Genomic DNA, 25,993 nt, shown 5'->3' on the forward strand with positions numbered 1-25,993 from the left:
GTCCTGGCCCTAAGTGAGACAGGAGCCACGACAATGAAGAGTGAGAAAGGTTCGGCCTCTCCATCCAGGCCGCAGAGGCGCACGCCTAGGAGAGAAAGGCCAATCAGCGTTGCTGTGCTCGCGCGGGCTCCCTCAGTGATACTCTGTGCTTTCACTACCTGCCACCAAGGGCTTCGGATCCCTTCGAGGCTTTCTGCACTTCACGTGGAATCCCCTGTTTCATTTGCCAGCAGCTCCGTCTGCTGAGACGACGTACTTTAGGGACTGCCAAGAAGCAGCAGACACAACTCGGCTGTGCCAATACAGCATACGGTTTTGTTCTCGCCTCTCTCCCCACCCCCATCCCCGACTCGCCGTCTGGGGCGGCGGGAGGAGGCGGAGCAGGAGGTGGGGAGAAGGGTGGGGGTGGGGGTATCGGCGCAGAACAAACAAGTTCTCCAGCGAGTTGTTTACATAGCAGGTGGACCTGACGTCATCCAGGAGGCTCCACCGCACAGCCCAGCAGTATGCTGGCCCGCGATTTCCCCCAACCCTGGAAGAGGTTGATGGGGAGGGGCGGGAAGAGATTGGTGGAGAAGTTCAAACCACTTAAAAAAAAAATATCAACAACAACAAGAAAACAACAATCCCAACTACGCAAAGTAAGACAAAACAAGTGGCCCAACAGTACTTGAGCGTCTTCCAAAATGTCCCTTCCCCCAGCCCGCCCCTCGGAGGAGAGGCGGCTCCGCGCGCAGTGTGTGTACAGTTTGCATTGCCAACAACACGCGCGCGCAACCGGGTGCGCGCGCCCGCGGGTGCACGCACACACACACGCACACACACATACACGCGCGCACACACATACACACACTCACACACACACACACATACACATACAGAGATCCGGGTTGGGGGGAGCTGCAGCGCGAGACAGCGCGAGCCTCCGAGAAAGCGCGAGACACGCCGGCGCGTGCAGCTCCCCGGACGCAGCTTCGTCCCGGCCGGAGCCCGGCGCCACCCGCAGTTGGCCCGCTAGCGCCCGCCCAGGGCATTTATGCGGCGGCCGCGTCCTCCCGCCGCAGCTTCCTCGAGTCCCCCCACCCCTGGCGTCCCCCCAACTCGCAGCCGCGGCTGCCGGGACTCGAGCGTGGGTGTGTTGTTCGGGGGCTTCTGCCTGGGCGCGCTGCGGGTGCCACCTCCCGGGACTCTGCCCACGGGGTCCCTGGTCGCGGTAAGTTTCTTCGCCCTCACTCTGACGCTCTGCACTCAGCACTCCACCCTTGTCCCGATCACAGCCACGCGCGAGCGGACTGCGACTTTCCTCCACGCTGCTCCCGTCGCGGCAGCAAAGTTTCGCCCCAGCGCCCGCCGTCCTGCGCGGTGGGGCCACGGTGACATGTGTCAGGTTTCGACGTGGGGTCGGGGTTGTTTGGAACCCAGCATAGCCACTTGTTGGTTCTTAGCTTTTTGCTTTGTGATGGTGGAAAGGAGTGTACAGAGAAACGAGATTTCTCTGTGGGCTCCCGGGTGATTTATTTATTTAGTTGGTTAGTTTTGAATATGCAGAATGTTGTCTCGTCCAGAGAGACTAAGTCTGGAGGAAAAGATGTGTCGAAACACCAGATGTGTTTGTTTACTCTTAAAAAAAAATGTTTGTTGTCTTTCTCTCTTCCTTCCCACTCTCCCTAGGGAGGAGAAACAGCAGTAAAAACATGTGGTGGTTAGAAGCGCACACTTTATTGATCAGACTGCTGACCTTTATTTACTCTAGCGAGCAAGTGCATGCTTCTTGGGTCTTAGGCACTTCTGCGTTCATCTCAGAAGTACTTATCCAAGGAACCTGAGAGGCGTCTAGGGGACACTCCTTTTCTCTCTAGTTAAGAAACTCCTGGCCCCTAGTGACGCCTGAGATAACCATGCATTTTTCGAGCTACTCCTGATCGCGCTCTTCCACTTGTCCGTAAGCCAGCACGGCCGGCTTCCCTCGGGATCTGTCCCGATTTTACTTTTATTCCACTTTGGAAAGTGCTCCTTGCTCCGTGTGTGGGTGTCCTTGCGTCTCGCTCCTCCTGGGGGAAGGCTCGTGGGAGGGGCGCAGACACCTTTGTGAGAAAGGAAAGACTTCTCCCCAGCTTTTTTTAAAAAAAAAAAAAACAAAAAAAAAACAACCCTGTATCCAACTTTGGGTGGCTGGGACCAGCACAGAGCTAGGGAAGAGCTGCTCCAGCCATCCCTACACCTTCATGCTTAGAGATGCACGCGTGACTGTGAGAGCTGGCCGGACTCACCAGGTGGTCGCAGGCACAGTGAACGCGCCTCTCCTTACCCCACTTCTCCCGGGCCAGATGCGCCCCGAAATCCCATCTTAAAGTGGGCCCAGGCCTCTAGTGCGTGGAGGAAAAGTTGCCCTCCTTGTCCCCAGACCCTAAGAACTCTTAGGTAAGTTTCTCCGGGCCTGAAGAGAAAAGGGTCATGCTTTTATTATTAGAAGAAACTTCAAGACGAGGAAGTGTTCAGGTTGGTGTCCTTTGAAAGTGAAATCAATGTGCATTTTGCAAAGGGTTTAGTCCAGAGGCCGAACTGGCCAGGGTTTGGGAGGCTCCGAACAATCGGGAATCCCCTGAGGAACTGGACCCATCTGTGTGTTTGTTTATCCAGCTCTTGAAGCAACAGCTTTAAACCACTTAGTGGACAGCTGCTATCTGTGAGGCTCATACCCTTCCCCCACCTTTCCTCTCACCACATGTTGAAATCCACTCAGTTCCTTGATCTGGGGATTCATTCCTAGAGTGCTACTTGCCTCCAGGTGGGCAGGCATTGGCAAAGTGAGGTGCATGAAGTGGCCTGGGTGAGTTCTCAGAAGAGACAGGAGGGAGGAGGGAAGGATGCGAAAGACCCCGGGGACTGTGTGAGGTGTGCATCTTTGCAGCCACACATTCAGAAACACTTAAATAGTTATCTCCCAACATAGCCACCGGGAACTTGGAAGGAGAGTTACTTAGTAGCAGGTAAGCCCGGAGGGAGAAAGTGATGCTCTGGTGTCAGGTAGCAGAACTGGACTTTTTCCAACTGGAAGTCTTTGCAGAGATTTACTTTAGAAAACAAGTTTGCCTGGAAGGCACATCTTTGCATGGGCTCCTAACTCGCAGTGGTTTGCTTAGGCAGCAGTGGAGAGAAGAGCATCCAGGAATGTGGGCCTGCACTGGAGGTAGGAACTGAAGTGAAGATGGGCATCCAGAGAGCTTCCTCCCAAAGTCTGCAGTGTGCCCTACCTCGGGAAATGTTTTATGTTGTGAAGAGGCCTGTTTATCTTTTCTGTCACTGTGAGTTATGACTGAGGATATTCTCAGTGTACTGGAATTTTTAAATGTAGTGTTTGTTTAATGCTGTTAAACACAATTTACAATTTTGATTTATTTGCATCTCCATTAATAGAGTGCATATAGTTATGTGCACTGTGATCATTAGGGCCGTCATATTTTATGTCTGCATTAGACATTTAGTTCTCCTTCCTGCCTTGAATCTCTCCTTCCATTCCTCTTTTACTTAAAGGGTTCGTGTTCATAGTTGTGCAGCTCAATACTTCCTTAAGAAAGCCACATGGGCACAATCATTAGCAAAAATTAAGTGAAAGAAGACTTATTGTTATCAAATGGCTAGATTTTAAAGAGAGGAGAAACCTGTTGATATCTCACTCTGGGGAGGTGTGTGAGGGCACCCATCTCAAAAGACCCTCTCAAAGTTCACTTTTAAGCATAAAAAGTAGAATTTATTAAGGAGTGATTTTTGACATTCAGCTTAAATGTGAATAAAATAAATATATTTTATACATAGATGTTTAAAATGTAGCCATGGCCCTTCATCATATATTACAATAAGTCAAGTAATTAAAAGGAACTTGCATGTGAACGTGATGACTATACACAATCTATTGATCTTCCAACACTGCTTTATGCTTTCAGATACAGTTGTCACAGAATTCATAATTTTTGTGTGCATGGAAACCTTAAGTTATTTTTGAAAGGAATGAAAGAATCCAATATTGGCATTTCCTTTCTTTACACTGAGGACAGTACAGTAGTTTTACTTTGAAAAAACTTTGTGATTGTCTAGGAACTTTAAATGAGAAGGAACTCCCCGTGATTAGCATGTGAGGAAAGGAGAGCAAGGAGCAGGCAAGCATTGATATGTGCGCGCATAATCGATAATGAGAGGTTGGATTCTCTTGTTTAAGTTTCAGGTACACAAAACAACTCTTTGTGCGTAGCTCTCAGGTTATATCTTGTAGAAAGCATATTTAAATATGTAAAGATAACCAGCTGGTTTGACTCAGATTCTTACAGAACATAACAACAAAATGGTCAGAGCTAAACAAATTTATCAGATATTTCGATGGCAAGAGAAGATGGGAACAATGCAGATCCTAATTACATAAAAGAAATAATATTTGATATATTTTAGAAGTTACAGTTAGCTCTGGTCAACACTTTTGTCTCTTTCATGTTGATAACCTCATGCTGAACTGGCTATTAGTGATACGATTTAACAGAAAACTGAATAAAAGACAGAGACATGTAATTTCCACCTTTCTATATGAAATCAAAGGAAGGCCCTTGGCTACAAAGAAGAAAAAGTGATTTAGGACTCAGATCATGAATAACTTTTGCTGGCAGTTTCATTAGTAAAAACAAAAATAAAAAGTAAAAATCATAGTTGAATTGAGACATAGCAACAATCCTTTCCAATTACTTATCACTAATATTTGGCACACGAACTATTTTGTGGACTTTGTGATAATTCATTGTACTTGTCTGTGTGGGAACCAAAGTGTCCTAAGTAGTGCCCCAAATGAAACTCAATGAGATTTTAATATTGCTGTAGATGTTTGAAAGCAATCTTATGTGGCTCCTCATTTAGAGGGTTCCAAAGGCCCGAACAAATCCAAAGCAGAACGATTGTTTGTATTCTAAGGGCGTCTGTAAAAATTCACACGGTTGAAACTTTAAAGAAATATATTCTGGTGTCCATGGTTTGCAGACAGTTTCAAGCTGATTCAGATTCTACACGCTGTTGTTAGTTCTCCTCTTTGAAAGAAACACACATTTTCTAGGCTCAGCTATTTATCTCTTAGATATTCTTAGACTGAAGTTATGTCACTTCTATACTCTTTATCAAGGAAAATAATTTACTTTTGAATTTTTTGTTTACTATATATAGATTTCTACATGAGGTCTATCAGGTCCCCTTTTACTGCTTTCTTATGGTTTTGTTCTAAACTTTTAGTTGCTTTGTTTATCAGAACTTCAAAGTGGGTCCCATAACTATTTTTGTTTGTTTTATCTTCCATCTTAACTAAGCATTGCTGGGAGGGCTGTCTAAAAATGTGCTTAGTTCCCTTTTACAGCCTAGCATTGGTTAAGTTAAAATTCATTATTACTGATGACTATGAATACTCATATTGTCTGGGGCTCTTCCCTTGTATTTAACGTTGCTTGATAAAATAAATGGTCGCTACCACTTGCATATTTCCTTATCTTATTACTCCTGATTTATTTGAATATATGTGTGTGTGTGTGTATATATATATATATATATATATATATATATATATATATATTTCTTTCCTGTGCCCTGTGTCTTCATCTATCTTTTACCCAATATTTTCCTGACAAAACAAATACAAAAGTAACTAGTTATAGTGAAATGTAGCAGAATATTATGATTCAGGGGCCAGTGGTAAGAAGAGAGATATTAGAGAAGACTTAGATTTGTTGTTGTAATTTCACTAATATTAAACAAACAAACAAGCAAACAAACACAGCTTGCCTCTGGTGATCTGAGTTCTTAGTTGTGTATGTTAAAGCTATTTTTTCTAAGTAATATCTTGGGTAATTTAATGTGTCCTCAAATGTAGTATTATGCTCTATTGGCTTTATTAATTTTAGTAAAATGTCTTACTTTGTAGTTGAACTAATCTGGAGTTTGTGTTCATGCACAGTGATATTGGCCTGGAGGCCAATGTCTATATGCTCTGTTCTCTGAAACAGAGAATGGCATAATCCCTGTTCCAGTTTTGCAGCCATGTTATATCCAATGATTTACAGCTAATGACTTACACGTTAATTTCTTTGTGTAATTGTGAACTTTGTTTGCTCACTTTTACTTGGCATGAATTTGTTCATTTTTCCAACTTACCACCTGCAACTAGAATTCTAAAATTATTTCAGTTCTTATATGTCTATCTACAATTTTATTTTAAAAGCATTTTCCCCATAAGCCACCTATGCTGGCCTTGGTTAACCTTTTGATTTCCATGATTTGTGAAGTATGCATTCTTGAATTCAACTTTCCAATCAGTTCTGCTCGGCTCTCTTCCTCTTATGATTCACCAAGGATATCCACATCATCCCTTTCCTTTATATTGATAGCTTTGTCACTTGGAACTGACATCTTCATCCCTTTCTGCTCTGGCAAATTATTTTCATTAGCAGGAGCGAATAAGATTTAATGTTGAAAAAGCACATCACTGTGAAGCAAATGAATTCCCAAGGGGTTTTAAAGCTCTCAGCATTTTTAGTTTATTAATGTTCCTCAATTCCCTTCAGTTCCTGTCTTGGAAAACTTAAAATATACTTTGTGGAAGATAATGTTGACTTAAAATTTATTTAAGTTTTTAAGAGTTGCTTTTAAAGATTTTCCTGGCATGTCAAAAAGATCATACCATTGTAATGTTATAATTTTTTTTTTTTGAAAAACAGGTTAAGGAACTTTCTCCAAACAAAAAAAATCCAACTAGAAAGAACATAAATGTGTTTCTTTTTTTCTGGTATTCATTTATGCCTTTTTTCCCTTTGATCTCAACTTCTGTGTTTACTGGATGGTATTTTCTGTGGAAGCTTTTGTACTGTTTTAGTATTTATCTCGGAAGACAGCCGTCATTTTGTAACTTTTTCTAAACCTTAAGGAAAAAGTAACCTTGCTTCTTAATGTGTCATTCAGGAGGAAAGAAAGAAACCAATGCGAGGCACACTACAGAGAAAGCATGAAGTTTCTTCCTTGCCTGATAGTGAGGAGAAACTTACAGCACACTATCCAAATACCTTAACATCTTACCATGTGTAGATTGTCATAAAATCATATTTTCAAAAACGAGCCCTAAACATCTTTAAAAATTATTCTTCACAGGTACTTCGTGCAAAGTTTTGGTTCATTTCTGTCTATATGCCTGTGTTGACTTTTCAATTCCTTCCCTCCATCACTTGGAGCCTGCCTTTAATTCAGTTAAATGCCAGCTAAATGGGTCTTCGTCATACAAGCTGAAGCTATCCATTAAATATTGTAGTCACGACTTTTTGTTTTTTTTTTTTTTTTTCAATCTCCACACACTACGTAGTTCTCTATGGGGACAGTATGCCTTTAGCATTAGGCCTTGTTAAGCTACTCTTCTGTTCATCTTCTGACACCCCATTAGGCCCCTCAGAATGAAAAAGTCCTCACATAAGGTCTTGCTGTTTTTCTTATTACTGTGTACTCTGGCTTTCTTAATGTCGCTCAAAATAGAATGGGCTGTTTTCTACCTAGGTATGTTTCTCCCTATTCTCCATCTGGAATGCTGTACAGTAGGGTGTCTTTGCCAACTTCAGCTCCCTGCTCAATGTATCCATAATACAGAACACTGTTTTCATAAAATGCACATCTTCACAAACTGTACTCCATTATCTTTACTGCATATTATTTTTCTCCAAAGCACTACAATATATTGGAATTTATAAAGTTCCTCCAGTATAATGTATATTAAATTATGGTGTACATCCAGTGTGTTGTATTTTTCATGATGACATACAACCAGTGTGGTATATAATCAACACTGAAATACTTCTAGTGTGGTGTATATTTGATTATGATGAGCATCCAACCATGTTGTATTTTCTATGATGATATATATCCAATGTGATATATATTCAATGACGGTATAATTGCAGTATGGTGTATTTTCAATGACAATATACATTGTGTGTGTGTGTGTGTGTGTGTGTGTGTGTGTGTGTGTGTGTGTGTGTGTGTATGTTTTCATGATGACATCTATCCAGTGTGGTACATATTCTGTGATGGTATACATCCATTGTGGTATTATTTCATGCTAATGTAGCTCTAGGGTGACTTATATTTCATAATGGTAGACATCCCATAAAATGCATATTCCACAGACTTGCAAGTTTTGATTTGTTTTTTAATTGTGCTTAGAACAGTGGTTTGCATTGGCTAGGAACTCCATAAACCCTTGTTGAATGAATAATGAGTAGTTTACAAGAGGCTCAAGAGATTACTTCCAATTGTAGCATTTCTCAACATGTTATAATGCCATTGTAATATATTTTTATCTTAATTTTTCATCCCATAACATTTGAATGTCATATCACATTGGAAAAACTGTTTACTGTTGTATTGGCAAAGTCATGGCTCTTGTCTTAGGTGGGTACTATGATCCCCAATTTGTTATATCTCCAGAGTTAGCTCTTGCTGTCCTGGAACTTGCTATGTAGACCAGGCTGGCCTTGAACTTATGGCACTTTCCTGCCTCTCTTTCCCTCTTCTTTGTCCTTGAGAAACAATATTACATTTTACTGTTGAAAATTGTCAGTAGGTATTTTTGGTTTTAGACAACAATCTCTCAATGGGTGAGTATTTCTGCATGATGCCTTTTTTTTAAAACACAAGTTAAACTGGCATATTTTACATTATGTCTTAAGAATAGTATCAATGCTGTCTGTACATGTTTCTCATGGCTATAGTGTTAATATAATGTGAGCAAACCAGGTGTTTCTGGAACTAAATACAGAGATATGAGGGAAATCTGAAATACCAAGATTATATCTCTATGGAAAGAATCTTACATCTTTATAATGGGAAACATCATAAGTTTACAAAGTCCTCTATCTGTCTGTCTATTCCTACACACCTTTCCGCCCTAAACAGAACAAATTGGAGATTTATACTTTGATGAAAAGTCCATGTCTCCAAACTTAAAACCTCACACAGTTTGTTGAAATTGCCCATGGCTACAGAAACATAAATAAGAGATCCAGCGATCAGTGTAGTGCCATGCAGTTATTTTCTTATAACTGCAAAGCACTGCAGATCTCCTCAGCACTGTATTCATATCTAATGTCTCATTAACTTGCTAAGAAATTTTATTGTATATTGCAGATATCTTGAGAATGAGAACAGAGTCTTTAATATTTTCTCTGGTTAAAGAAGGAGAAACAGGACTCTACTAGACTGCCCTGTCTGATTTTTCTCTGTCCTTGTTACTCTATTATCTCTCTGGCTTGATAACGCTTGAGAAGCTCTGAAACAAGGCAACACAGTGACTTATTCATACTTGCTTCTTCGCCTCCCCCATCAATACCTGTTACCCCCAACCCTCAGCTTCAGTTCCTCTTGCCCTGCCCGTTGGACACTCAGTGCCTTCCATGGCTCCATCTGTTTCTGTCTGGCAGTATTCTTTGTTTTTGTTGGAAGCAAGACACATTGCATTCAAGGATTTTTTATGATAGTTTTGCATATCAGAATGATAATTAAAAGTTTTGAAAATAGCTTAATTGCTATCCCAGGTAGGAAAAGTAGCCAGCTTGGCTTACTATGCAGATCTCCATGTTAAGAACTCAGAGGCCTGCAATTTGATGTGACAACTAACTATATCTATTATTGTTGTGTGATTTTAGATGATACTTCCTCCAAAATTAAAAAAAGATACTGGATTAGTTTTCAGATTACTTCCAACTAAAGCATCTTATGAAACATATGGAATGAAGTTTAAAGCTACAAAATATTCTCTACTTACTAACACATAAATCTATACATAAGAATGAAAGAAGAAAAAAGATATTTCTGAAAATAGAAACAATGCCAACAAAAAAAAATTACCATTACTTCACTTCTATTGTATAGCAGAAAATACAATGATTCAGTTAAAATTGAAGGCTTTTTTTTTTCAAGTTGTTTTTTTATCCCATAAGGTATATTTAGATCACTCTTCTTCCCAGACAGGAAACGCAGCCACCTCTTATTTAGCCAGGATGCTGAAACAAGGTGAGGGGGGGATGGATGTGGAGGTGATCACACTATAGGATCGAGAAACATACTCAGCCACCTGGAATTCTCTTCTCTGAAGGTCAGAGAACCCACATTCTGTAAATGTTAATTTACTCAGAGTTTTGTCCTGCTCCTCTGTTGAGTCATGTATTTTGCTGTTGATAGTACCAATGCAGAAATATCTGGTCATGAGTTTGGTAAACTTGTCTTTTTATAATTAGTTTAAGATTAGAGGGGCTGGCCAGATGTCTCAGGGGTAAAGATGCTTTTATCTCGGCCTGATGATCTGAGTTCAATCGCCAAGACTCACATGGTAGAATCTGAAAAGTTGTCTTCTGCTTGCTTTGGGGGGCATACAGCATGTATACACCCCACACTTGGTGCTGGTTAGTATTTTTTAATTTGACACAAACCTAAAAAGACCTGGGAAGAGACTCTAGTTTGTAATCAGTCCCAGACTTGCCTGTAGGCATGTCTGTGGAGCATTTTCTTTATGTGTAACTGATGTAGCAGGGTCAAGCCATGGTGGGTGGTTTCATATCTGGGCGCGAGTGGGGTGGGCTAGACCAGACTATATAAGAAAAGTATTTGATCCAGGTGGTAGTGGCACATGCCTTTAATCCCAACATGCGGGAGGCAGAGCCAGATGGATCTCTGTGAGTTTGAGACCAGCCTCGTCTACAGAGGGAGATCCAGGCAGGCACCAAAGCTACATAGAGAAACCCTGTCTCAAAAAACAAAACAAAAGTATCTGAGCAAATCAGAAGGAACAATCCAGTAAGCAGCATTCTTTTCTTGGTCTCTGCTTCTGTTCCTGCCTCCAGGTTCCTACTTTGGCTTTCCTTGATGATGGACTGTGACCTGTAACCCAAATGCTTTTCCTCTCCAGTTGCTTTTTGTCATGGAATTTATCACAGCCCAAGAAAATAAACTAAGACAGAAATTGGTACCAGATAATGGATGTTAGTGTGCTGGATATGAGGGAGGATTGTAGAAGAATTTGGAACTTTGGACTGGAAAGTCCTTGAGTGCTTGGAGCTTAATGGGCTCTTCTGTTGTAGCTTGGAAGGTAAGAAAGCTGAGAGAAGTACAGACAATGCAGACCTGACTTACCAAGTTTCCGAGGGAAACAAGGACTCTTTGGAGGCTATTCGTGTGATATTTTCTATTCAGTTGGTGAAAATGAAGCCTGTCATCCACTGTGATAATAGTTGCTGGTCATCTAGTGCTGAAGAATCCACTTTGATTAGTAAGAGACTAGCATCATCAAGGTGAAATCTGCTGGGAAGAATTTCCCTCACTGCGTTAGCACATAGAAACTGTGGTCTAGAGGTACCCAAGGCCGTATCTATGGAAGCAGAACTTGACAATGTTGAACAGTCTACTGTGTGGTACTGGTTTTGAAGTTATGAAGGGGTCATTGGATAGCAGTTAAGGCTTGATACTTTTCATTTTTAATTTTATAACTTGATTTAATTTTACATATCAGCCCCGGATAACCCTGTCCTCCCGCCCCCCCCCCTCCCCAGCCCACCCCACATTCCCATCTCCTCCAGGGCAAGGACTCCCCTGGGGATTCAGCTCAGCCTGGTAGATTCAGTCCAGGCGGGTCCAGTCCCCTCCTCCCAGGCTGAGCCAAGTGTCCCTGTATAAGCCCCAGGTTCCAAACAGCCAGCTCATGCACTAAGGACAGGTCCTGGTCCCACTGCCTGGGGGCCTCCCAAACAGATGAAGCTAATCAACTGTCTCACTTATCCAGAGGGCCTGATCCAGTTGGGGGCTCCTCAGCTATTGGTTCATAGTTCATGTGTTTCCACTAGTTTGGCTATTTGTCCCTGTGCTTTTTCCAATCATGGTCTCAATATCCCTTGCTCATATAATCCCTCCTCTCTCTAGCCTATTGGACTCCTGAAGCTCCACCTGGGGCCTGGCCGTGGATCTCTGCATCTGCTTCCTTCAGTCATTGGATGAGATTTCTAGCACCAGTCAGTTGGGCTTTCTCTTGACCATTGCCAGTAGTCTATTGTGGAGGTATCTTTGTGGATTTCTGGGGACCTCTCTAGCACTTTGCTTCTTCCTATTCCCATGGGGTCTTCATTTATCATAGTCTCTTTTTCCTTGTTCTCCCTCTCTGTTCTTCATCCAGCTGGGATCTCCCTCTCCCCTAAGCTCTCTTTCCCTGGACCCTTGCCCTTCATTACCCCCCTGAAGTCCAGTTTGCTCATGTAGATCTCATCCATTTCTCTGTCATTGGGTGATCCCTGTGTCTTTCTTAGGGTCCTGTTTCTAGACTGCTACACACAACTACAGGGAGGCTACCTAGAAAAAAGGCTTGATACTTAAGGGGCCAGGAAGAGCCATTGGTGAAGGTGCTGCAGTGTAGACCCCCAGGTTATTGGAAATTCTGGGACTGGGATGATTGAGGTATAGTTAGCCTGAGCATATAAGACAAGCTGTATGTGTGTTGACAATGGAAAAACTGGAGAACTGGAGCTGCCCAGGTACTTTAGATCTCAGAAAATCATGAGTCCTAGATGTCAGACAATGAGCTGCAAGAGCTCATTGGGAGCTACATGCTGGATTTTGCTTTGCTTAAATGTGATTGTTTTTATGCATCTATTCTTCCCTTTTGGAGTAAGAAAATTTTAACTTGTTTTGGTTTTTATAGGAATCCACAATTAAATGACTTTGCAATTTTAGAGACATTGAACTTTCAGACTGGGCTTTTTTAATGTTGTGCTATATTAATATTATGATACTGACAGACATTTTGGGCACAAACAAGAATGGGATAGTTCCGATTTAACAGTGATCTGTTTGTATGTCAAAATTAGCAAGGGGTGGATAGTATTGTTTATTTTTTGCCAATTTGATACAAACTTAGACTTGACTGGGAAGAGAATTGGCCTGTGGGCATGTCTGGGGGTAGAGTGGCATTTTCTTTCTTGCTATAATTTCTTGCTTGCTCACTTGATTGTTGTAGGAGAAACCAGTTCACTGTGGATGCTTCCAACTCTTTACAGATGTGCCTAGGATGTGTAGTAAAAGCAGCTGAAAAAGCAAGGGAGGAATCAGTCCATAAACCAAGATCTTCCACAGTCTCTGCTTCAGTTTCTTGTAGCTAGAGTTTTCCTGCCTGGCCCACAGTCAGGACAAATCTCTCTCACCCGCCAGTCCCAAGCCGCTCAAACCCGATCAAGTAAACACAGAGACTTATATTGGTTATAAACTGTATGGCCGTGGCAGGCTTCTTGTTAACTGTTCTTACAGCTTAAATTAATCCATTTCTATTAATCTATACCTTGCCACGTGGCTTGTGGCTTACCGGTACTTTACATCTTCCTTGTCCTGATGGGGGCTGGCAGTGTCTCCCCCACCAGCTTCCTGTTCTCTCAATTTTCCTCTCTGTTAGTCCCGCCTATACTTTCTGCCTGGCCACTGCCAATCAGTGATTTATTCATTGACCAATCAGCAACACATTTGACATACAGACCATCCCACAGCAGTTTCTGGTTTGATTTCCCTTCAGGATGGAACATAACCTGTAAGACAAATAAGCCCCTCCCACTTTCCCAGTGTTGGATAGTCTTTTTTTTTTTTTTTTTCAACCTGACACATGCTAAAGTCATGTAAGAAGAGGTAAGCTAATTTGAGAAAATGCCACCAGATTGGCCTGTGGGCAAGGCAGTGAGAAAAACTACTTTTTTTTTTCAACAATGCTTGGCTCAAGGAGAACTGGGATTATTACATGTTTTACTACATCAGAAGTTTTGTGCCAAGTGTCTGGAAATATTTTTCTCCTTTGCTTGAGTACTGCCGAATTTTTGACCACCACAACAGTTCTTTGCTCTCCTGTTTTCACCCTTAAACCTTGGCTGTGTGGTGGATATACTCATCTCAAATGCACATAATAGAAAAGATCATAGTCTCTCATTTCAGGTCCTGTCTCTGTCACAATCAGACCACTAGACAAAGTCAACAACAGAGGAGAACAGCTATAAGAATTTCTCGCTTCTCAGGAGAGTGGGGAACAAATCTGTTAGATTTGAAGCACATAAACTTGCAGTCATTCATGTTTCCAAAGACTTTTTCTTGTCACACAAAATGTAATTATGTGATTAAAAATAAAATTATTTGAGAATCTGATACCTTTTCCAATTAAAATAGTGGTAAAGTATACCTAACTTTAACTTTCAATTTTAGGTATATGGGTGTTTTGCCTACATGAATATTTGTGCACCACCTGTGTTCCCAGTGGGGGCAAAGCCCAGGAGAGGGTGTTGGATCCCCTTTAACTGGAGTTACAGATGGTGGTGAGCCTCCATGTGGGTGTTAAGAAAAGAACCTGGCTCCTCTGGAAAAGTAGCCGTGCCTTTGACTGCTGAGCATCTCCTCAGTCCCTATGATGAGCATATTTTTAATCTATACATACAAAAAATATGACAGCAAAAAACATAGAACTCATGAACAATGAAGTTAATGGTAATTTGTTATCACAAGAATTATATTTCTTATAGGAATATATTCTAAAACTTGAATGTGAATGAATAATTCTACTTTATCAAGTCATGAAACAGTGCAAATGTATTGTATTATTTATGAAAAGAAAATTTGTTGTGCATTTGAAATTTCATTTTAAGATAGGATATTTGTTTCTGTTTTTCAGAGCCTTGTGTTTTTCTCAGAAAATAATCTCTTCTAATAGGTTTTGTTAATGATAATTCATATTAAAAATCTAGTCTTTCATTATTGTTTACAGCTCCTTTACTTTCTCCATTTTCAGTCCAAGAGTTTTTGGTATATGGTAAACTTCATCCCATTTCAGTGTGATTCTTTATAGTTTGGTAAATCTAGAGCTGCATCCACAACAATCGAAGTACAGAACAGAGCGGCTAGGTTTAGTACCTTCACCCCATTTTTTCCATGTACCTTTTAGTAGTCCTTCCTGATTCTTAGTCCCAGGTGACCACTGATCTATTTTCAATGCCTGCGGGTTTTTCTTTTCTAGTGGGGCAGGTAGACTTTGGAATCAGGACTTTTCATTTGGTGCAGTGTGTCTGAGGTACATCTGTGTGGTTATACCATTCTTGCCATTGCCAGGATCTACTTGCATTTTTTTTCCCTTTATAATTGCTTAGGGTTTTGAATTCTCAGTTTTCATCCAGATACAGTTGTGTGTGTGTGTGTGTGTGTGTGTGTGTGTGTGTGTGTGTGTGTGTTATTCAGCATTTTCTTGGTTATGAACAAAATGATGTTTCCTATTAAACAATACCTATGATTAATGTTAGAGTTGTGTCAAAGTTCTTCCTAGTCCTAGTTCCTACCACTGGTCTCTCCTTGCTTTCATTTAAAAAAAATGTTCCTTGTTACCATAAGTGCTTATGTTTTATACCTTGACAGCCCTTGGCATCTTTTGTTTGATTGAAATAGATGAAGTCTATTCATGTAATTATTTCTTCCAAAAGAAAGAGATTCATTATCAACTATTTAATAATACGCAATTGTTTATTCATCTCTCAATCAGTGGGCATATTTCATTTCAACCACATATACACTCATGGAAAGATTAGTAAGAAGAATACAAGAATCTTAGTGTAGAAAGGGATCTTTGAAATAACAAAATTAAATTAATTCTCTAATCCCTATTCCAAGCCTAATAGAAATGTAGCTTGGAGATTGTTATCTGAGAGTGTCTGTCAAATTGTCTGTGGGCGGCAGTGTATACAAAGAAGGAATGCCCAGGGAGGCTTTTAAGTACAAATTGTGAGTTTGAAGGTGTTGTAGAATATTATTTTAAGATCTATTACATTTGTTTATGCTGTGGAATAGTTTTTCAATGATGCAAAAATGTGTTGCATTTGTTTAACTCCATGGCTTGCTGTGTAGCTGGGTGGCTGGCCTCTGATGTCCTCCTCTCCTTCTCTCGCTCCCCGATTCTCTATTCCCAGATTTCTCTTCTCATTTATTCTCTCTGCCTGCCAGCCCCTCTTATCCTTTCTCCTACTTAGCTATTGACCATTCAGCTCTTTATTAGAGCAATCAGGTGTTTAGACAGGGAAAGGAACGCAGCTTCACAGAGTTAAACAAATGCAACATACAAGGATGCAACACATCTTTGCACCACTAAACAAATGTTTCACAGCATAAACAAATGTAAAACATCTTAAACTAATATTCTACAACAGCAGGGGAGAGGTTGAAATGGAAATGAACCCAGCCAGCCAAGGTAGGAATGGACAGGGACAGTGTGGGGATGTGCCTGGTGTGTTTGATCTTTGTGGCATCCGAATACAAAGGAGGAAGTGACCTTATGTAGGCTTCGAGAATGACTTTCAAGCACTTCTACAAACAAACAGAGAAACAAACAAACAAACAAACTGTGCTGACATTATGTCCAATTATCCATGATGGTTTGGTTCTTGTAAAGTTCTTCTTCACCTTGGATGGAATCAGTTGTGGTCAATTAGCCCTCACTTTGTCCTTGTGCCTTCAATTTACACAGCATATTCCATAATACAACATATTGTACATTTGGAGTTGTATTTCACAGTATTTTTTTCTTTCTTTCTTGGTTTAATGAAGTCAGTTTTCTTAAACATTCTCTATGTACAAAAAAATGCATTTAAAAGTAATATTTGCTGAAGTTTCCTTTTAACATGTATTAAGGGTTGAATAGTACACAGTAAACATGTCTGCCCAATATCTGTTAGCAAACTAATTTCTTTTGGTAACATTCCTATCATTTATTTTATATAAATTTCAGTTAGTATAGAATGTGAATCATTTGTTTTTATATGTGATTTGCATCTTGGTAAAATTTGTGACTCTTTAAATCTGTTTTACAGTCTGTCAAGAGTTAGAAGTAATTCTGATTATTTTTTTGTGTGTCAGAAATTGTGCCACCAATAACCCTTATTAATTTATTATATATTTCATTGAATTATTTTTTGAAACATTAGCCAGAAAGTGCCTAAGAATAAGCCCTGTGGTTCTGACTAATGTTGCACACTTGAGGAGTTTTTTCACAGAGACGAAACTCCAATTTAGGAAAGCTAATGATGATAAGCGACGATAAGCAATCCTGGCCATTGTTCCAGGAGGCACCTCCTCTCTGTTCCTAGGCTTCTTGTTTCAATAGCCATGAGCAATTAATACAGATGGAAAGAAGCAGAGTGCTTCTGTTTGCAAAATGTGCAGAAATAGGAGAGATCCGTCAAAGTATCTTCTCCCAGATGTCGAGAAAATTTCCAAAGTTAAACAAATAGTAAATGGCTTAAGTCCGAGTTAGCCAGCAGAGAATTACCCCATATTTTCTTGGTTCAGATACTCGGCAGCTAAGGCATTTCTCTGATCCACTCACCTAGTAACAATGGCAGTAATAGAAGCAAGTTTGGGCACAGCTTGTTTTAAACAAATCTATGCCAGATTTGTTTCATTCATTCATTCATTCTTCCCAAACCATCTGTTTAATAGCCTGTTTTAGAATTTTGTGCGGATAGTGCGGAGCTCACTGATCTTTATTTTCTATGATATTATTATCTTAACAACAAAAAACCCCATAAAACAAAACAAAACAAAAAAGCAAAAACCAGCTTGGCCCCTAAGTGTACTGTGTCTGTTCTCCTGTTTGTGATTTTGAGATTATTAACTGTGGTTCTGGGATAATACTTACAGGCTTTCTAACAAATGTATTGCGACTTTGATCCTGCAGTTCTCTACACTTGCATTTAAAGGGACATCTTTTCTTGACCTTTGATTTTCTTATTAATTATACCTGAGTCTTTATTCCATCTTCACATCTTTCTCTAGTTTAAAAGGTTAAAAATATTCAGGATTCAGAGGTTTCTTTTCAGCACTTGATGGTAATCTACATTATCACCAAATAGAAGGCTTAGTTCTTCCTTAATATTTTTCCCACACCTAAATAGATAATGATATGCCCATAGAAATGTTTTTGTGGTTTTTTCCAGTCTGTTCAGAGCATGTATTACAACTTTGAGTCATGTTTCTATGCTATTTCTTGCCACATGAGTCACTTCTGAGATGGAGTACTCCCAAAGTAAGCCTAGTCATTCTTTGTGTATTTTCTCATATATTTTTTCACTGGTTACTTTTTAGTGCTAAAGGATCATAACTTTACTTTAAATAATGCACAATTTTAATAAATGAAATAGCAAAAAAGCTACTCTTGATTTTAATGTTTTATACCAAGTTATTGTATGTAGCAGGGGTCAGCATAATGTCTTTGTAAAGGGCTAGATGGTATAGAAATATGAACTTGCTATCTCTGTTGAAATTATTTATTGTACGAAATATAGGTAGGTATGAATGATATTGAAATGAATTGAATGAGTGTGGTTGTGTTCCAGTAAGTTTTATTTATGGAAATTTTTATTTTACTGTTAGATCAAATTTATATCTCATAAAATATGAAAGTCCTGTATTTTTTATTCAACTGTGTAAAACCCATTCTTATCTTACAGAATATTCAAAATCATGCAGTGATCCAGCTTAACACATGGACTATATTCTGCTAAAGACACACAAATATAGTTATGCAGTAAATATAGTCTATTCCTAAAACCCACAACACATTTCAATTTACTTGCTTGAAATTAAAAGCTTAAAATAATCATGGATATCTAAGAATTCTGTTACAAACTCTTCCATAAAATATTATTTCTTTTTCAATGCAGTTAAGTCTGAAGCAAGTAGTTTTTACACATTCTATAGAGAGAAGTTGTCAACTAGTCAGTAGTTTTAGATGATCTATTTTAGGCACAGTTAATATCACACTATATATTGACTTGCTGAGTCATAGAGTTTTAGATAATGGATCAAGAGGAATATATTATCATTCTGCCAGAGGTTGGTGCAACACAAAACATCAGGAGCATCATCAGGTAGGTAGAAGTGTCAGGAAGCATCACATCAAGTCCCAGAAATGCTCACATACTTATTTGTAAGTAGGAACTTATGTAGGCTGTGGATACAGGAAACACGAGTGAAGCATGTGGTTAGACCTAGCCATCTGAAAGCTGCTCTCACCAGCCACTTGGTTACATTTGCTGCTATGCCTTTAGCTAAGAAGTCTTTCTACCTGTGTTTACTTATGTTGGCATTGTTTCTGCATCCTGGTATTTCTTTATGCTGAAAAAAATTGTTGTTATATTCGCTGTATATTTTGGAGGTTATTCACTCAGGCTGGATGTGATGGGGATGACGAGAAGACAGGTCATAGGAGTAGAAGGTGACTTTTCTTCTGTCTTCAGTAGCATTTCCCTAAGTAGTGGATGATGGAGTACTCCTGCTCTTCTCTTCCTCCTCCTTTCCTCTTCCTTCTGTCGTTACTTTCCCACCCGCAACATTCCACACACACACCTCACTTTAACAAGGAGTCCTAATATAGAAACAATATTTCTCATAGCCTTTTATGAAAACAAGTTAAATATTACTTTTAAATTCTTACATGTATATGTATACACACAAACACACACACGCACACACATATATATTCACGCACACACACATATATGTACTATTTGACATCTTAAATAAATTATGACTTTTGGCTTCCAATAACTGCCTATTCACTCCCACTGCTTTACCATTTGAACTCATTTTGAATTTCTTTGCCCTAATTCCTCTTGTGTGAACTCCATTCTTTGTTGTATTAAGGCTTAGAAGACAATTTAATCCTGCAATATTGCAATTCCTTGTGAAATAACTTAGGCCAGAGATATATGAACTTTATTATTTTTTGAATATTTAAATTTTGATTCATTGACCTAGATGGTTGTCATTGTGTGGGACGAAATTTGTTTTATGATAGTATACATGATATTATATCAAAGTTTGAGTCAGAATGGGCTCTCAAAAGAGATTTCAAATAAAGCATTTATGGAAAAAAAATCAGGCTAATCTGTTTTAGAGTTAAGAAAACAAGAAATGAAATATTTATGAGTCAAGGCTTGGCCGTATGAGAAAATACAGACACGGCTGTGGTTTCATTACATTACTTACAGTATTTGTATGACCTAAAAAGCTCAAAGAGCAAACGACCTAATGCAGCCAGGTATGAGGGCTGCTGAGATGTCTAATGAAATATGGTTCTCTTCCTCTTCCTCCTTGTGTTTTTTCTTTTTCTTTCTTTCTTTCTTTTTTTTTTTTTTTTTGAAAATGTTACTAGTGGTTGAGGAAATATAGCTACTCGCTGGAGAAGGTAATTCAAATTTAAGAAAGACTGAGCTGAAAACTATTGATTTCATACATTTTGTACATAGTCCTTACTCTACAAGTAGTTACACAGTTCCTTTCTCTTTTGAAATCACATTTTCTATCAAGAATAGTTAGTCATATAGAGCAGTTGTTAATTTATCTAAATTTTAAAATATAGTAGTAAAAGCTGAAATAAATTTAATGTGTTTTCTGATATGAGCATGGTACCCTAATGCAAAACATCTGTCCTGGCTAGTTTTGAGTCAACTTGACACAAGCTCAGGTCATCTGAGAGAAGGGAACCTCAACTGAGAAGATGCCTCCACATGGGCAGGGCAAAGATCCCCTGCTTCATGCCTGAGGCAGGGGAAAGAGCTGACCCCGAGGTCATCAGAGCAGGGGAGCTGCTCCTGCCCTTCACCAGCTGGGGCATTGGGGAAAGCAGGCCCTGCACCATGCCTGGGCAACACAGCAGAGCCAGGCCTATTGGTAGAAGTGTAAGTGACCAAGCCTCAAAGTTGTGAGCATGGGAGAGCTGTCCCCATGCTCTTGTCTGTCATGCCGTGGTGTGGGCAGGGGTGATATACCCGCCTTGTCCCTTGCCCCTCAAGGCATGCCACAAACAAGGGAGCTGGATCTCCCCCTTACCAGCGGCAGCATTCAGGAAAGAGGCCCTGCTCCTTGATTTTGTAGCACAGTAGAGCTGGCCTTGTTGGTGGAAGTGCAGGGGAGCTGGCCCTTGAGAGTGTGAGAGTGGGATAACTGCCCACACCACCCTAGTCTGCCATGGGGTGGTGAGTGCTAGGAAAGATGCCCTCCCTCCCTTGCCCCTGCCACCTCTGGTGAGCAAGGGAACTGACCTTCCCCCTTAGGAGCTGCAGCACTTGGCAAAGTGAACCCCACACCTCACCTGGGAAGCATAGAAGAGCTGATTGTATTGACTAGGGTCCAGGTGAACTGGCCCTGATAATGTGAGCATGGAAGATCTGACCCTGAGGCTCATCTTCCATATGGTGATGTGTGTGTGTGTGTGTGTGTGTGGGGGGACATGCCTGCCCCCACTGTCCTGCTGCCTGTGGTAGATGGGGGAGCTGGGCCTGAGGTCATGAGAGCAGGAGAGCTATCCCTGCCCATCATCAGCTGCAGCACTTGGGAGAGCGACCCTTTACACCTCTCCTGGGCAACACAATAGAGCTGGTCCTGAAGGTGTAGGTGTGGGAGAGCCAACCATGCGGGTGTGAAAGCAGGAGAACTGGCCCCATCCTTTGCTCATCCCTGCAAGGGGTGATTCTGGAGAACTCACCCTGGTGGTGAAGAGAGGAGAGCTAGAAGGCTGACCAACCCTGAAACTACCACAGCCCAGAACCAGGGTTATGAGTTGGCCCCAACTATGATTTGCAGAGCACATGAAGAGGCAGTCCTTTCTTCCCAAAGCTGCAGGATCTCCATGACACAGGGCAACAACAGGATATACAAGAGGACTCCCAGTGAGAACCTAGCATTGATAGTGTAGCAGAAACCAGAGGCCTTGAACCAGACCAGTGACTCTTTGCAAAGAACACTTACACATACAGACATATCAATAAAAGGGTTTACTGCTGACTCACTACGTCACACTACAGCTTCCATGATGAGATTTTCCCATTTTTTTCTTTTTTTCCTCTTTAGTTTTATTTTATTTTGGGAAGAGGTTGCAAGGACAGAGGTCAGATATGAAGTGACAGGAAATGAATGGGATCAAGATGCATGATGTGAAAGACACAAAGAATAGATAGAAAGTTTAAAAAAGAAAAAGAAAATGCCTCCATAATATCAGTTTGTAGGCAAGCCTGTAAGATTTTCTTAATTAGTAATTGATGGAGGAGCTCCGAATCTGTTGTGGGTGGTGCCATCCCTGTGCTGGTGGTTCTGGTTCTAAAAGAAAGCAGGCTGAGCATGCCAGTAAGCAACACTCCTTTATGCCCTCTGAATCAGCTCCTGCCTCCAGGTTCCTGCCCTGTTTGAGTTTCTGTCCTGACTTCCTTTGGTGATGAACTAAGATGTGGATGTGTAAGCTAAATAAACCCTTTCCCCCCTAAGTTGCTTTTTGGTCATAGTGTTTCATCTTGTCAATAGAAACCCGAACTAAGACAACACCTACATAAACTATGTCAAATCAAGCTAAATATACCATTAGCTGTAGGGATCAATCATCTTTTGTTGCTAGGATATAAAAATATTTATTCAACCAAAAAGTTCTAATATAGTTGAACAGGATTATGTTTTTAAGCTTTTAAACATGATGCTATTGAGGAAACATCTTGGCTACAATATAAGTAAGTCAAAAATTTCACTGTGATATTTTTTGCTGTTCACAAGAATAATTCGGTGGAAACTGGTACAAGGCTGATTACCATGTCTGATCTGGATTTTCTGGTTTGAGTTTCTGTTCGACTGAGTAGGACAGAAACACGCAATTTCATGCAGAGAGAACATATTACATAAAGAAAGGGATATCACTGGAGTTCTTTAAGTAGGGCAGAGTTGGAAAAAGATATGAGAGAGACTGAGACAAAGATAGTTTTGTTGCTAGTGTTTAAAGGTAGGATGTTTTACTTTGTGCCAGTGTCTGTGGAGTATTCCCCCAGACCCAAAGTCAGTGATTTTTTTAGGGTCTTTGTGTTCATGATTCTTACTGTACACATTATCATAGTGGTTTACTTAAAACTATATACAAATAAAGTGAAAGTTTGAGATTTTTCTGAGGATTTCACTATTTTGAATAAAAAGGTTTGAAGTTTTAAAAGCTTTCTCAATTTGTTTGTGTCAATAAGCTGTTTTGAGTTGGGAATTCATTTTTCTCCCTCCACCGGAAAGAATCATTATAAATATCATAAAATTATGTTCCAGTAATAGGGTTTAAATTTAATTTACTTCATTGAATTTTAAGTGCAGGAGTTGTAACCACCTGGTTGAGCTATCACTTTCTGAACACTCCCCGTGTCCAGTCTAGCAAGTCAAAACAAAGAATATGAAAACAAAATGATGCTCTTTTTTTTTTCTGAGACACAGTTGCTTTATTTCTTTTTTTTTTTTTTTTTTTTTGGTTTTTCGAGACAGGGTTTCTCTGTGTAGCTTTGCGCCTTTCCTGGAACTCACTTGGTAGCCCAGGCTGGCCTCGAACTCACAGAGATCCGCCTGGCTCTGCCTCCCGAGTGCTGGGATTAAAGGCGTGCGCCACCACCGCCCGGCTATTTCTTTTTTTTTTTTTTTTATTTATTTTATAATTTAATTTAATTTTACATATCAGCTACAGATTCCCCTGTCCTCCCCACTCCTGCCTTCCCCCGACCCCACCCCACATTCCCATCTCCTCCAGGGCAAGGACTCCCCTGAGGATTCAGCTCAGCCTGGTAGATTCAGTCCAGGCAGGTCCAGTCCCCTCCTCCCAGGATGAGCCAAGTGTCCCTGTATAAGCCCCAGGTTCCAAACAGCCAACTCATGCACTGAGGACAGGTCCTGGTCCCACTGCCTGGGGGCCTCCCAAACAGATCAAGCTAATCAACTGTCTCACTTATCCAGAGGGCCTGATCCAGTTGGGGGCTCCTTAGCTATTGGTTCATAGTTCATGTGTTTCCACTAGTTTGGCTATTTGTCCCTGTGCTTTTTCCAATCATGGTCTCGATATCTCTTGCTCATATAATCCCTCCTCTTTCTCGCCAATTGGACTCCTGGAGCTCCACCTGGGGCCTGGCTGTGGATCTCTGCATCTGCTTCCCTCAGTCACTGGATGAGGTTTCTGCCATGACAGTTAGGGTGTTTGGCCATCCTATCACCAGAGTAGATCAGTTCGGGCTTTCTCTCAACCATTGCCAGTAGTCTATTGTGGAGGTATCTTTGTGGATTTCTGGGGACCTCTCTAGCACTTTGCTTCTTCCTATTCTCAACCTCTCCTCCACAAAATGATGCTCTTAACCTCTTCATTGCTAAATTCAGATACCCACTCCGAGCTCTCACGTGATCTGATGGTGAACATTTGACTAGAGATATTAGCTTTCCTATTTGTAAACATCTTACAGATAAAATGATTCTTAGGTTTCTACTTGGATTGTTGTGTTAGTTCTATAGGAAACCTTAAGGAAAATATATTATATGCTTTTTGAAGACAAGAAAATAAATTACTGTTTCCCCACTGTTAAATGGCTAGCAAACTCTAGACCTCACGTTTACCTCTTTCCCTAGTTCATGTTATGTGTTCTGGATATACCTCACTGCTCCCTAGGAACTGCACATCTGAGTTTCTGAATGACTATGGATGTTGTCTGTCTGGATGGCTTCTGTTGCTTCCCTTGTCTTGGTAGCATGATGGAAGCCTGGCTGGGTTACTTGTTAATAGAGATGTGGACCAGACAATACTGAGCCCGTAATCAGACAGATGGTGAGTAAATTCCAGGCTTATCCTGACCATACTACCGTGGACATATTTCATTTCTGAACCTAAAATATAAATCTTTAAAATATATAAAGTATATATGAAAAATATACTGTAGAACTTTCCTTCAAATCGAAAATCAGTGAGTGTCATGGATCCTGCACAGTAGCTGCTGCTCAGTAGCTGCACCAATGCAATTGTAACTATGCATTTAAAATTCCCTTTTCAGCCTCCCCACCTTTCCTGTAAGATTGTTTTGATTTCCTATTTTTAAAAATACATTTTCCTTTGTTGTGTATGTTTTTCATCTTACAAACTAGCGTGCTGAGCTTATGAGACAACTCTTTATGTTAAAGAGGTTTCCTCAGGATCCTGGGAGTGATGAGCACCTGGGAGCAAGGGAAACAGTTCCCAGAAGCAGGGGTGTCAAGTTCCTTGCTTTTTGCCCCTTTTGGTCAAGCAGTTCACTTATAAAGAACTGATCCAGGAATAATCGTTGGAGGAAAATATGATTTCATGGATATGCTCAGAAGTCAAATATTATCTCTGCCTGAACCAATATAGTCTTAGAAACTGGAAACATGAAACTTAAAAATTAATTTTGTGTTTTGTTTGTGGTATTTGCAAGTGATGTTACAATTGTTTATTCATGAAGTTCTCTGAAGCTATTAGATGTGGCAAAGCTAGATGTTGCCCTATTTGACTTTAAGATTATCTCACTTTTGCAGCATTTTCTTTTAAGGATTTATCAAAAGCCTTCCACCTTGATTTGATTTTAAATACAATTATTTTAGAGCAATCAATTAGTCATGGCAAAATGAAGCATTTTTGGAGAAATATTTTCTGTAAAATAATTAACTAATAAACTAAAGAGTCTCTTCTTCTGAATATTGTTGTTTTGCCTCCAGTTAGTGTTTTCCTTGCATTCCATTAGTGGGTTTAGATAGCATGGTTTCATGCCATTTATGTCCATGGTCATTTTTTTTTTTGTTTTTAAATTCTGTTCTGTTCTGAAAACTTACTAGTGTTGTAGCTAAGGTGGAAATTATCTCTTGACTATGTGTTATGTTTGGGAAGCCATTTTTTGGTTCTGAAATGAAATAATTTTTTTAAATTTTTTCTTTAATAAATTAGGTAGCTGCTTCAGAATCCACTCCCTTGTGTCCAGTAGTCTGGATCATTTTATCCTGTGATGTGAACTCTGTGCAGAGGAAGGTTCTGGACTGCAATGCAATGTCCTGTGCATCCTGTTGTTGGTAGTTGGATTGAAAACATCAGGCATTTACT

General features: G+C 40.3%; 1 protein-coding gene across 8 annotated transcripts in view; it reads left to right on the forward strand.

Moving 5' to 3' along the window:
• The first annotated feature begins 788 nt into the window (after positions 1-788).
• Foxp2 (forkhead box P2) overlaps positions 789-25,993 on the forward strand; it is a 559,890-nt gene continuing 534,685 nt past the window's right edge. For 4 of the 8 annotated variants that reach the window (XM_052719609.1, XM_052719610.1, XM_052719607.1 and 1 more), the window contains exon 1: positions 790-1,213. The gene's annotated coding sequence lies outside the window, so the exon portion shown is untranslated. Of the gene's footprint in view, positions 1,214-25,993 lie in introns of all 8 variants that reach the window. The other 4 variants (XM_052719608.1, XM_052719612.1, XM_052719613.1 and 1 more) reach the window with 2 other exon arrangements.

This window comes from Peromyscus californicus, unplaced genomic scaffold, assembly GCF_007827085.1.
Source record: "Peromyscus californicus insignis strain IS unplaced genomic scaffold, ASM782708v3 Scaffold_6__1_contigs__length_162567912, whole genome shotgun sequence".
Lineage (NCBI taxonomy): Eukaryota > Metazoa > Chordata > Mammalia > Rodentia > Cricetidae > Peromyscus > Peromyscus californicus.